A 13,303-nucleotide genomic window follows, 5' to 3' on the forward strand; every position below is an offset into this window, starting at 1 on the left:
CAAAAGTTACAATGATAATCGAGAAAAAGCACAAAACACTGACCCAACTTCTGCAGTTACTACAATCATGTGATTAAGTTTTCATATCATACAACTTGGTTTACATACTATCTTTATTGACCTCTTTCTTTCTCTTTTATCTTGACTAGACTGTAAAAAAACATCATGGTATGATTAATTATATGGAAGGAAAAAATAGAGAAAAATATAGACACATGCCAAAGGAGTGACTGCAGCTCAACAAGGATGTATTATGCTGTATAAAGAACATGACAGACACTTAATGCAAATTTCTATCTGATTATTTTTGATTGTAAAAACTTCAGCTATTTTCATGTTATTACCATCCCGTCCAAGCTAATTAAAGGAATAATCCACCGGTGTCTTGATCAAGCATAAACAAAGTGTGCGGAGGCGTGCTACTCATCTGTGAGTCTGGAATAGAAGACTATTAACACTGACTATTTTCTGTACGGTTTAATAAAAAATGCACGTGTTTGGGAAGTTGTGAGCATGCAACTGGAAAAATGAGACTTGGATTAAACTGCAGAAGCTGTGTGGGAGTTTGTAAATGGATGTTTTGATAGCTTTGCTGTTCGTTCATCATGGAGGCATCCGAGCAAACGTATAAAAAGTTTTCTTCAATGTTTTCTTCAAGAGTTTAATGTAACATTGGGTGACTGATTGATATAAATAGTCATTTTGCAGGGAAAGTATACGTTGAGATTCGTTGAACTAAAGTGCTTATTACATTTCATGCATTTTGATACATTTTTGTAGAGGTTCCGTAACGTCTGGCAATGTATTTTCCTTCCAACGTGTGATATCGCAGTGTAACACGCCTGATTTTCCACTCGCACTTCTTGTATAACTGGAAATCCTCTCGAGGCACTTCTAAGAAAACTGTGGCTCCTGCCTGATAGTAACCTCTGTAAATGATCAATGTAAATGGTACTCAGAGTCTTGCAAAAAGGCTTTATTTGAGCTACTGACCAGAATCAATCTGTCGTGTCATACTGAACCAGAAAGAAGGATTCATGGAGGGACTTTTTGACCCATGGCTGACTGTGTTCACTGTTTCCATTATGTCACAGTTTTAAATCATTTTGGCCTTCAGATATAGCAGGTAACCACGGTATTTTCAGAATGATTTTTTTTTTTAACTCAATACAATTTATTCCTGGAAAATCCCCACCAGAGCTATTGCAGGAAATGGACCGGTACTTATACAAAATACTCGGAATCGCAGCCATGAAGCACCTAACAAGGAATCGACAAAAACACTCAAGTCCATCAGTTCAAAGAAGGTAATGATACAGAAAATCTCAGAAATTGAGAGAAACACTTTGAAACAAAGACACTGACAAATATGTTTGTGTAACTGGATGATGCCATGAATTAAAATTACTTCCACTTAATAAAATAAGTTGCAACATTTTTAACCCTTAAAATTAAGAATGAGAGTGAGAAAAATAATAAAAACAGAATACAATGATTTGCAAACATTACATTTTTTTTATTTTTTATTTAAATATATGCACTCATTCTGTTTCATTACACAACATCTCACGCAGCTTTTTACAGTGTCCTAACTTCTGTGGAATCTGGGTTGTGTAATATATCTGAGAGTGAAGATAAACATTTCTCATGAGTGTATATAATTACAGAAAACAAAGATTTATCAGTCTGAACATTAGATGTCTTGTCTTTACTGGATTCAGTATTCAGAATGTTTGTTGAAAAGGAATTGCCAATCTTTGCATTCTGTTTTTATTATGTTTTTCACAGCGTCCCAACATTTTGAGAACCGTAGTTGGAGCTGTTACAACTTCAATAACATTGTATTTAATAGATTTAAAGTTATTTTTATTGACTGTACCGAGGGGCTCAGATTTAATGATCTGACATTCTCAAATCAGCACAGCTAAGGCTTCCAGCTCTTTATGGACATGTTATGAATTAAACATTTTTAAAATGACTTATGAATAAATTTCAATGACTTTTTACACCACTGAAGTGGGTACAATCACTTACAGGAGTCTCGCCACGTTAGTTTATGCAGTACAAATTAGTAGAAGAGTTTGAGATATGGAATCAGAGAGATGCATTGGAAACACAGTTTACAAACAAAGAAAAACCTCATAAATTAAATCTGTACTGTCACAACATAGTGTTCCCATATGCCGTCTCATCTCTATGGAGCAGGATTAAACACCAACTACTACTGTGCTTTTTAAGTCCCCCTCCAGACATATTTTAAGTGCTATGATTAATATTTTGTTCAAGATTGTTTTACCCAATGAAGAGTTTAAAAAACAACAACAAAAAACAGAAACCGTGAAAGGGGCTGTAAGCATATGGACTCATTGAGAATTTATGGATCTGGCCTCAGATGTAGCCAGAGGTCAAATGTAAACACTGCGGAAAAATTGTCTGCAAGAAATGCAAGTTATTTATTTTCAAACTAAATTGTGATGTTTTCATTTCTATCAATGCTTTGATTTCAGTTCAAAATATGCAATAAAAAAGCACAGAATAGTTAATCCGTTTCACTTAATTTCTTTGAAAACACGAAGATATGTACTCTTTTTACCTCATTTAACCCTTTTGAAAATCTAAAGGGACTTTATCATCTAGGTCATGGAATATATATCACCACCACTCATCTTAAAAAGGTTTCATTCGTTCTGATGGAAAAATTACAATAAAAGCCTCAGAGATGAGGAGAAATTTAATTTCTTACTGCACAGCAAATACAGTTGCTTGGGGCTTACTGGATTTCATGGGCGAGGATGAGAAAAGGGAATTATTAATGGGAATTATTAGTGAAAATTTGTCATGACCATCCCACTCTGCAGCACTGTCAGTAAGGCTTTGAGGCACATAATCCCCAGCTGAAGTTTGCTCCGACAATGTGAATGAAGTTCAGGTGATGCAGCTCGGTAACTAGCCGACCAATACCGTGCATCTTCTAATTACAATATGGAATCCAGAAAAATACCCACTGCACCGCTGTCAACAGCCTCTGAGCAGCCTGGTATTGTCACAGGAGAGTATGTGTGCAGTTGACAAGAGGTGGGAATACTGAGGAGTCTCATGATAGTCATCTATCATAAAGTCAACTGGCCCTGTGCTGTAGCATAACACCACCTTGTTATTCCATCCACTTGTATGCAGCAGCATATGCATCCACAAGGACGAGCCCATCTCAAAAGAATCCCAAACAGCCAGTGATGTCAGAGCACTTTGGGCCATCTGCAAAGCTTGTTGGCAAGAGTGTGTATGTGTGTGTGTGTGTGTGTCCAGGGCTGACTAATCTTGGCCGTCATCACAAAATGCCCTGCTGGATTCATCCATCACACTCTTCTTTGTCCTCCACAGACACACACCACACACGCAAACACACACCATCGACTCCCGCCTCCAATTCATCATCCTGAGTCAAGTGTTCAACTTGCCAAGTGTCCCCTTTGCCCCGATGTGCCACTATTGGTATTATTTTACTTCAGCAAGCTCACACCTGAGGCTGAACCCTGGCTGCATGCTTTGTTGCACACAATTACACACAGAGACACGTGCGAATGAAAAGATACATCTATAATAAATAAAGGAAGCAGAGTGAGCTGGGATGAAGGGGATTAACCTTCCATTACTGACACAAATGAAACACTTTGCCTTGGTTAAAAATGTATACACAGGAGCAAATATGGAAATATGTGCAGACTATGTCCCAGGCTAGATATAGAAATTAACCTGCAGAATACAAAAATGCACAGAATACCTTGGCTTTTGCAACACAACTTGTGCTGCACAAATGTGCATAGATGGACATATAGCTTACATCTTTATGATTGTTTCCCAATTTATAAATGTGTCTGCATAATATTCTGTCTACATCCTCCAGATTTGCACTGAATTAACAATTTGTTTCCTTTCTTCTTGCGTGCTGTTATCAATGTATGAAAATACAACAAATGTGGAAATGAAACTTATAGTGGCAACGGAAACAAAATCTTTACACAATCAACCCTTTAGTCCTGACCTCTTGATTACTGTTGCTGGGTCTTGCAAGCTTTTGCACCCGTCATGTTAATACGGCAGTCAGTGAGAGACAATCCAAAGGAAATTAAAGCAAATTTTCTACAATAACAGCTCTGACATATCAAAGAGAAACTGACAAAAAGGACTACAATATGAATTTGAAATCTGAATTCACAATACAATTTGTCGGGCCCAGCATTGTGAATGAAGGAGACATTAAAATAAAGGGAAAAGCACCAGGCACCATACATCTCCACAATTCTTAAGTAGTGCAAAGTTATTCAGGAACAATGTTGTGTTACAGCAGGGTAAGTTCATTTATTATTTTTACATATTATATTGTTTTATTTTAAACAAATGTTTTAGCTATGACCGCCTATAGTGGCACTACTCGAAGCAAATGTTGAAGCAAAATTTTTAAATGTTGAATTAAAGAAAATGCTTATTAGGGACGTTTCCAATAAACAAAGCAGCATAAACACACATCAGAAGATGGCAGTGTAATGTATGTAGAAGAAGAGATTGTGCAAAAAAAGGTCATTTTAGGTTGCTAATCGTACCACTTTGGCAAGATGGAGAGAAGTCTCTTCAGGATTGAATTCAATTGGGCAACTTTAAATTGTTCTTTCATGTCAGCTCGCCTTGAACGGCAGAGCAGAAACAGCTGATCAGTCATGCGAATTAAACGTTTTGCTAGGTCAGAATTTATTTTTAAAAAATCGTTTCCATCCCTTCTTTGGCACATTAACTATTTAAAAATGTTTTTTTTCATGCAAATCTTCAAATTTAGGGTTACCATCTAGACAGAACCCTGGCAGCTTGACAGTGGTCATTCTAGGGAGGAGCTTAGTGAAGGGTCAACTGTGTGCTAAAACAATTGCTCTTGAAAATCCTTTCTGGACTATAAAAGTACTTTTTAAACCACAACATTTATTGTATACAAGTCTATACATATTTATTTCTATTGAGGGTTGTAAAGCCTAACTGAGTGCACGCATTGGATGCTGCAATGGGAAAACCCCTGAACAATAACTCATCCATCACATACTGTATATACACCGATGTTCACACTGTGTGCAATATATCAAGAGTCTCCACTCCATCTAGCTTTCATGTCCGGGGGGGAACCACAGCAAACCCATATGACGACAAACATAAAAAAGTGACTGTGGCTGAGAATTGAACTTGGGACCTATTTGCTGTAAGCAAAGAATCGCCTCCTCAATATACTGTAATCCATTCTATTCATTTGAAGCCTGCAAAAAGAGACAGAGACCCTCAGTTCTTTCACATTCCTAAACAAGTCAGGATTTCAGAAGAGGCGCAGACAAATATGTACATTATGTAAATATGGAATCCTGCTTCTCTGACCTTTATTAAGACTTTGGTCTTTAGATAATCTAAGAGAGGGTATAAAGTGTGTCTAAATGCATTTGCTAATCAGTAGCTGGCTTACATTTTGGGAGTAGAGCTTAATGGCGTTTCCAAAAAGCTTGAAATCTAATAGAATATAACTAAAAGGCTGAGGAGATAAAGCAATTACAATCTGGCAGCCTCCTAAGACCTCAAAATTCCATGAAGTCACATTTGTCCTCCGGCGAATGGAACGTGTGTCCTCTGCTGGGATTTGCTGCCCATCACCACATTATGTAACTATCTTTAGGGACGGTTCCTTCCAGCACAGTTTACAAATGCACTTGTATGACTGAGAGGGTGAACCGGGACAGAGGAACATGCCGTTCTACGATCTGTGGAAGACAGATGAGCAACACTTCTCTCTTTCACTCTAGCAGTCTTGACGATTGCCAGAGTATGATGGTGTCATTACAATCTTGTGAGCTCTTCCTGCCAGAGTAGGTCAGGCTGTTTCTGGAACAGCAGCCAAAGACAAATTAAGACTTTATGTTCAGAAGTTGGGACGCTGTGTAAAATTCAGAATTCAGTTTATAGTTACAAAACAAAAGTTTATCAGTTTGAACATTAACTTCTTAAAACCCACCTGCCCGGGTAGGTTTAGTGGTAGGGGAAGGGTTAAGATTATACGAAAAGAATATTTAAACCAAAGTTTATAGCCGAAGTACTGTAAGGCCAAAATGCATGTATGAGGCTCATTTAGCATGCGTCTAAAAGACCCTACCCTTAACCACTGGTGAGCAGGTGGGTTTTACAACTTTATATATATTGTTTTCCAGTTTTCAATTAAATAAACTACACAAGGGATTAGCAACGTATCGCATTCTGTTTTACTTATGTTTCAAATAATATCCCAACTTTTTTGGAATCAGGGTGGAAAACTGATAGGACACAGTTTGTGAGTGCTGACTAAGAAAATAATTTGACACTGGGGTGGCAGTAGCTAGAACCAGAGGGTGGCCAGTTCAAGTACAGAGTGTGGACTGGTAGCCTGAGAGGTGCCAGTTCACCGTCTGGGTAGGGCTGTACAGTGATCAACATGTTATCAAACTTGCAAAATCCAAATCACAGGGGGGAAAAAATGTATTCCCGCTCTTCAATAAAGTAACTATTCTGGAAAAACTCAAAGTAAGACAGGAAGCCTTACAGTGTAAAGCAACCTGTTAGAAGGTGATGTTATAGAGCTCATTAGGTAAACATAATATATATATATATATATATATATATATGGATTTTGCACATCAATTTCACTTTCAGTTCAATACAGTTTCATACTTCAGTATCACGACCCAAAGACAAAAAATCATTGATGCAAAAAGTATCACATCTTCACTTTTATTATGAAGGTTAACCCTCCAAAATTGTGATATTGTAATTCATATAACTGATTACTTAAGAAGATGGTAGCATAGACGTATCAACGACTTCTGCAGCCCTGCCAAACCAAAATGCAATAAAACTTTAAATTAAAAACGTAATCCAATTTCATTAACTTTTGTCGAGGGTGCTGTCCAACACAGTTCCCCACACTAAGAAGATTATATTACATCAAGCTGTTGAATGTTGAGGAGCTTGGAAGGCTTGTTGGGGTTTCATAACAAAACTAAAAGGCGAGAGAGAGTTTCTTCCTACATATTTGGAATGACTCAAACACAGATGGATTTATCCACAAGGATAAATAAAGTACCACTTAAACTGTATGAAACTTAATGTTAATTACACAGAAACAATGGATCTAGCGAAACTTAAATAATTGCCTCAATGAAACCATTCGTTCTCAAATAAATCGCCTAAAGTTGTTAAACTAATCTGAAGAAGTCATACTTACTAATTAGTCGTCAAGTTGTTATTTTTTCTCATTTGAATACTCTGTAATGACTCAGAGATGAGTAGTCACGCATTCAGTATTTAATCATAATTTACCCAGGAGGAATTGAGTTATCATTGAATACTCGCTACTAAACTGTGTCATCGTCTGTGCTACATGTATCATTTGCCTAATGAGGCAGTCATTAGGGATGATGGGTTGCCAGTTTTGTGGCTTTAGGGATGAAACTCCTGGCTCACAACAGATGAGACTAATTTCTTCCCTTTTCCTCGTCTTTTTTACATACGCATGCATCGTCTTGACAGACACTTAATTCTCTCCTCACGTTTTTTCTCCATCTAACAGATGTTTATATAGGCTGTATAAATACACAAAAAGGATGCCTACATCCCTCTGTAAATTAAAAAAATAATAATCTAAACAATATTAGTAATAGCCTCCCATCTCCATCCATTCTCGCCTACCTATTTCCCCAGCATTTCTCATTATGGCGATGAGGGTAACTGGCAGGGGCAGGGCAGGAGAGCCAATCAACTCTTTCTATGCCTCCACACACTCCATGCAAATATGCTCCATTTTCATATGGTTACAATAATCAGTCAGGTAGCTTGGAAAATAGAAAAATTGTTGGGGTGATGGAACAATTTGTTGCATGTGTTTTGTTCCGAGATATAATAAGTATGATGTACTGCCGGCTGTGAATGTGTACACAGAAAGTAGAAATGAGAACCATGAATGATAGTCATACACAGTAGCAGGCGAAGAATACATAAATGTACAGTTTGCATTTGGAAAATAAGTGTATTGAAACATGTATTACATTGCGCAATATGATAATACTTGTGAATAGTCAAATGTGATGCTGCTGCTAAAGGAGCTTCACTGTACACATACTGTGCATATTCCTATTCATATTCTTGGTCAAAGCAGAGCTCTGTTATGTAAAGAGTAGTGGAGCGTGTGAATGCATGTTGAAAATAGGTTACAGCTACGGATGAAAACACAGAGGGACGCTCCTGTAGGGAAAAGCAGCACTCGCGGTGTAAAATCATAATTATGCAGCCGCACATTATCATATTGCATGTAATTGCTTCAAAAGGTGCCTAACAGCTTGACTGTCAGAATTTGAGGAAATTACATTGCTCTCATTTCTTTGTCTCATAATGTTGTAATGAAAGGCTGTTTGATTTGAGCTCTGATTAAAAAAAAGCCCAACTCACAACTCCCTTCAGCCGAGACTGTTAAAGCACTTTGGAAATGTAGTTACTCTGACAGACATGAACTACATTTAAATAATTCCCATCACGTTCTTACTCACACAACCCCCGAGACATTAAACACGCTGTCAGACACTTTTAAAGACACAAATCTCCAAATGAAAAAAAAAAAAAAAGTGGGATTTACAAAAGATTGCTGACAAACACCGAAGATGAAATTGCAATTTTAGCTTGGACTCTAATCTGTGTTCAATTACTTCGTTATCTGTAAGAAAAACATTGCATTACTGTTATTGTTCTAACACACAATGACTAAAAAATCTATTTTGCTGTAAAATTGAAACCAAAGGAAAAAAGACAATGCTCTGCCCTTTTTTCGCCACTGCATATACATTTCACCTGTATTTGTTATAATATAATCTCATTAATAAAGTAAAACCCATATCACAAAAAGGCTTTTATTTATAAATACATGACATATTCTATTAAGTCTCCCTCGCCTCCCACACATGGAACCAGCCATGTATAAAATGTTTTCTGAGGGACTCAGAAAGGCGGAAAAATAAACATTATCACCAACTGTGCTGTGCTGCATTTCTGAAAATAGCCTTTCTAATTAGTTAGCTGCAGTCACGGCATTTGTATCAGAAGCGTTTGTATCAGCACGCAGCGGTTTACATAGCCATCATGCAAAAACAATCTTACTGATTATTCATCGAAATCTAGGCCACTTCTAATCAGCAGTCACACAAACTAAGATGATTATAATAACCAATTCACTGATGGTTGCAATAACCAATCTAACTTGATGGGTGAATAATATAAAGACTTTCTCATTAAAAGGCAACCAAACCTCTAACTTAATTGGTCAATCCATCAGTTACTTTTTGGCTTCGAGAGAGCCAGACTCCCTCTGCCAGTTCCTTAGTTCTCTCTGACAGCTTCCACTCTGCCCGGTAGCGTAAATCATCTCTCTCCTCGCCTGAATCTACCAGCTCAATCCTCAGGAACATTTCTTTCTCCAAGATCAATGAAGCTAACACAGACTCTGTAGCCTGTCTAGCTCGTGGCAGTCTGGGGGAGGAACGAGAAACCCCTCGACAGCGGGCTGGGCCACTTTTAACCCCTTTGCTCCGGACTTCCTCTTCCTCGTGTTTCACCAATGTCACTTCTCTATCATCTGAGGTGCTTGTATTTGAAGAGCTCTCATTGGTCGAATCGGAGCTGACAGATGACTGCGTGTCCTCTGATTGGTTAAGGTCCACTTGGTACGCTAATTTCCTGGTACTTTGTCTGTTGATGGACAGACAAGGAGGCCATCGGAGGGAGAGACATCTTGTCATTGCTAGCCATAGCTCCTGAGGCCTGAATACGCCTGACCTCTGGGGCTGATTAGTGTCACAAAAAGCTTCCTGTTTATCCAACTGTGTGCATTCTGCTGCCAAGTCTGCCTCCACAAGCTCTGTTACTCCATTAGAGTTCTTTGGTGACAGTTCTTCTTCTCGGTCCTCACTCTCCGGCTGCAGCTGATGATCTTCTCCAAAGCTGAAAGAGCTGCTGAACCTCTGGCTCCTCTTCATCGCACTCTCTGCCTCCACATCTGAATCCGACGATGAATCTTCATCTGATGAACATCCACGTGGTGACGACTGGTCTTTATAATCCGTTGACTGTTGATTCTCTTCCGACTCAGAGGAGCTGCTCACCCTCTGGCCTTTCCTCATATTTGGGCAAACCAGCCTCTCCTTTCCCCTAATATGTCAGCTGCCTTTCACGGCTCTTCTTTCGGCTCACGACAGATAAGACTGAACGAAATGAAAGAATGTAATCAAAGCTGCCACAACAACAACAACAACAACAACAACAAAACAACAGCCGCAGCAGCTCTGCTAGCATGGCACTTTCTGACATAATCTCTGCTTCAAGAGGCACAGCTTTGGCTATGGAGATGGGCAGTGATGACGCTGTGATGTCATGTGCCCACATGCGAGCACACACACACACACACATACACACACACACACACACACACACACACACACAGAAACCCCTGCATTGCTATGTGTTTACGCTCCAGTCGAGTGAGCGGTGACTTGCCTCAGAGGGAAGTGATGTCACATTGCATGATTTCATACCTAGCCGCGAACCAGGAGTCTGAAAATGGTCTGTGTTTGTGTGAGAGCCCAGATGGTAAAAAAAAATGATGCCCTACCCCCAAAATTGACCTAGATGTGCAAAAGAGGAGTCTTAATAGATAAATGTTGTTTTTTGTGTTCTTCTTTTCATCTCACTCTAGTTCTTTGTGCAGTCATATTTGTAGTAATATTTAAGACAAAAACAGTTTTTAGCATTCTTTTTGTTAGTTATATATTTTTCTATAACTGTCAAAGCATAATGGTGCACCAAGGTAAATATGCGGATATATAAATTTGTAAGACCTGGTGCAACAGCAGTGTTTCTATAATCTATTAGCAGTGGAGGAAGAAGCATTCAGACCCTTCACTTAAGTAAATCCAGAAATACAGTTTAAAAATAATGCATTACTGATGTCACAATTCAAATGTTACTTTGAGCAAAAATTACTTAAAGTATCAAAAATAAAAGTACTCATTACATAGAGTAACTCCTTACACAACATTATATTATTATGGAATATTAGCAATTATTCTGCAAATACATGGTTCGGTGTTTTAAAAAAATGGGGAAAACATCCAGGTTTTATAAAAATCAAATCATGGAGAATGCTCAGGTAGATTTTACCTTTACTAATTATTAATAATTTTGGTTTTTGAACCTTCCCCCTCCTATAGAATATTACATTATTCTGTGTTTGTCACAATTAATTCATGTAAAGAGCATTTCAATGCTATTTTTTGTAGTTTGTCTACGTGGATCCAATTTGAGATACACTGCTGTGTAGATCAGTAGAAAAGCACTGCATCATATCATATGCTGTTTATGTGAAAAGTAACTAATAACTAAAGGTTTTCAATAAATGTGGTGGTGCAAAAAATACCATATTTCCCCATGAGGTGCAGTCGAGTAGAAGTATAAAGTAGCATAAAATAGAAATACTCAAATAAATTATGTCAAAATTGTCTTAGTGCACACAGCATTAAATATAAGGGATAGTATAGTGATTATAATTATAGCAAAATATACTTAATCTAGATGTTTTTCATTTCATCACAAAAAACGACTTATTAGGTATCCATCCATTTGCATGCATCTGTTGTATATTTTTAAAGGTTTGTGGGACAGAGAGAAGCGAAGAGAGAGTGAGTCACCAGCAGGTACACCAGCTGTGTGTCCCTGCTGCTGCTCCATGTGTAGTGGAGTACATGAGTGCACGTGTATGTGTGACTGTATGTGTGTCGCCTGCTCAGTAAGTACCCCCTGTCCCACGTCGACAGTGGATGTTAGGTCACTCACTATCTTCTTCCTTGCTTTGCCATTTATGGTAAGGTGGCTGCTCAGACTGCACGTCTCTCTGTTCAATCATCGTACACCTTCTTGCATCACCTCGGGGCAAAAGGACACCAACCGCTGCCTACTCCCGAAAGTCTGACCTTATCAGACACAGAAAGACACACAAGTTACAGCACAGAGTCAGTCACTGGAATGATGACAATGTAGCAGATATGAGAAAACCTTCCTTAGTGTTATATGCACAAGCTAACCTCAATGATCAACTATAACAGATGCAAACCACTGTTGCATGTCCCTCAAAGGGTACTATAAGTCCAATGTGAAGTGAATGTTATGCCCCATGAAAACATTTGCTATGCATTTTCTTTCATCTTTCCCAGTAAACATCGTGGGGCTTTTAATATGTCCTTTGATCCAGTTCTGTGATGAACATGTTACATGTGAAGAAAGATTTATCATTAACCACACAAAATCAAATCACTCATGTTTATGAGAATGTTGTGTAATGAATGAATGCTCCTCTGTGGACCAATCAAGCACCATTTAAGAGGCCAATATTTTAACGAAACCAACCTTTTATGGATTAAATCAACAGATTTACACACAATGCATCTTCACAATATGCAAATTTGAATCGTTTGCCACACTAGTCTTAGGTAAATGCTTCAATACAGTAACTGGATGAAGTAATTGTGTTTAGGAGCTCCTTCTTGGTGCTGTTGTATCTGAGTCACAGATGCTACGTCAGGAATGCAGTGGTGGCAGAGCACAGAAATATGGACAGGCACGCTGCCTCTGCCCTAAAATGTCCCCTGGCAGACAAACACGGAGCTTGGATGAACACCATACCTCCCCATTGTAAGCATGAGTGTGTGGTTGCAATTTCCTGCAGTGTCTTCTGGTCGAGTCTGTACTCCCTCTGTCGTAATAACAGCACTGTTGAATAATATATAATAAAGGACTTAGTATTATGAAAGAGACGCGGCTGAATAAACATTTAATTATTAAATGGCTCTCTATAAATCAGTTCAGTGGTCAAAAATGCACTCAATCACATCTTCTGCACTATTCACTCTGTATATTCTCTACACTTCTGCACAGCCTCTCATCAATATTATTGCATGTTCCTGCAGAAACTTTACAGCATGGAACTGTGGATTATCTTGAGTATTCAGGTCATCATTTCTAAAAAAAAAAAAAGGGACATAGGTGTTAAGTTTTTCAAATGCGTTTTTAGTGCTTTGAGGACCACAAGCTGCATCTTCCATTACATTCGAGAGAGGGCAGATACCTCCATCACTGATATCTCCAGCACTTGGGAACTCACACCAAAACAATCTGGGCTGACTAAAAGCACTACAGATAAGAGGGAAAA

This window comes from Centropristis striata, chromosome 14 (assembly GCF_030273125.1).
Source record: "Centropristis striata isolate RG_2023a ecotype Rhode Island chromosome 14, C.striata_1.0, whole genome shotgun sequence".
NCBI lineage: Eukaryota > Metazoa > Chordata > Actinopteri > Perciformes > Serranidae > Centropristis > Centropristis striata.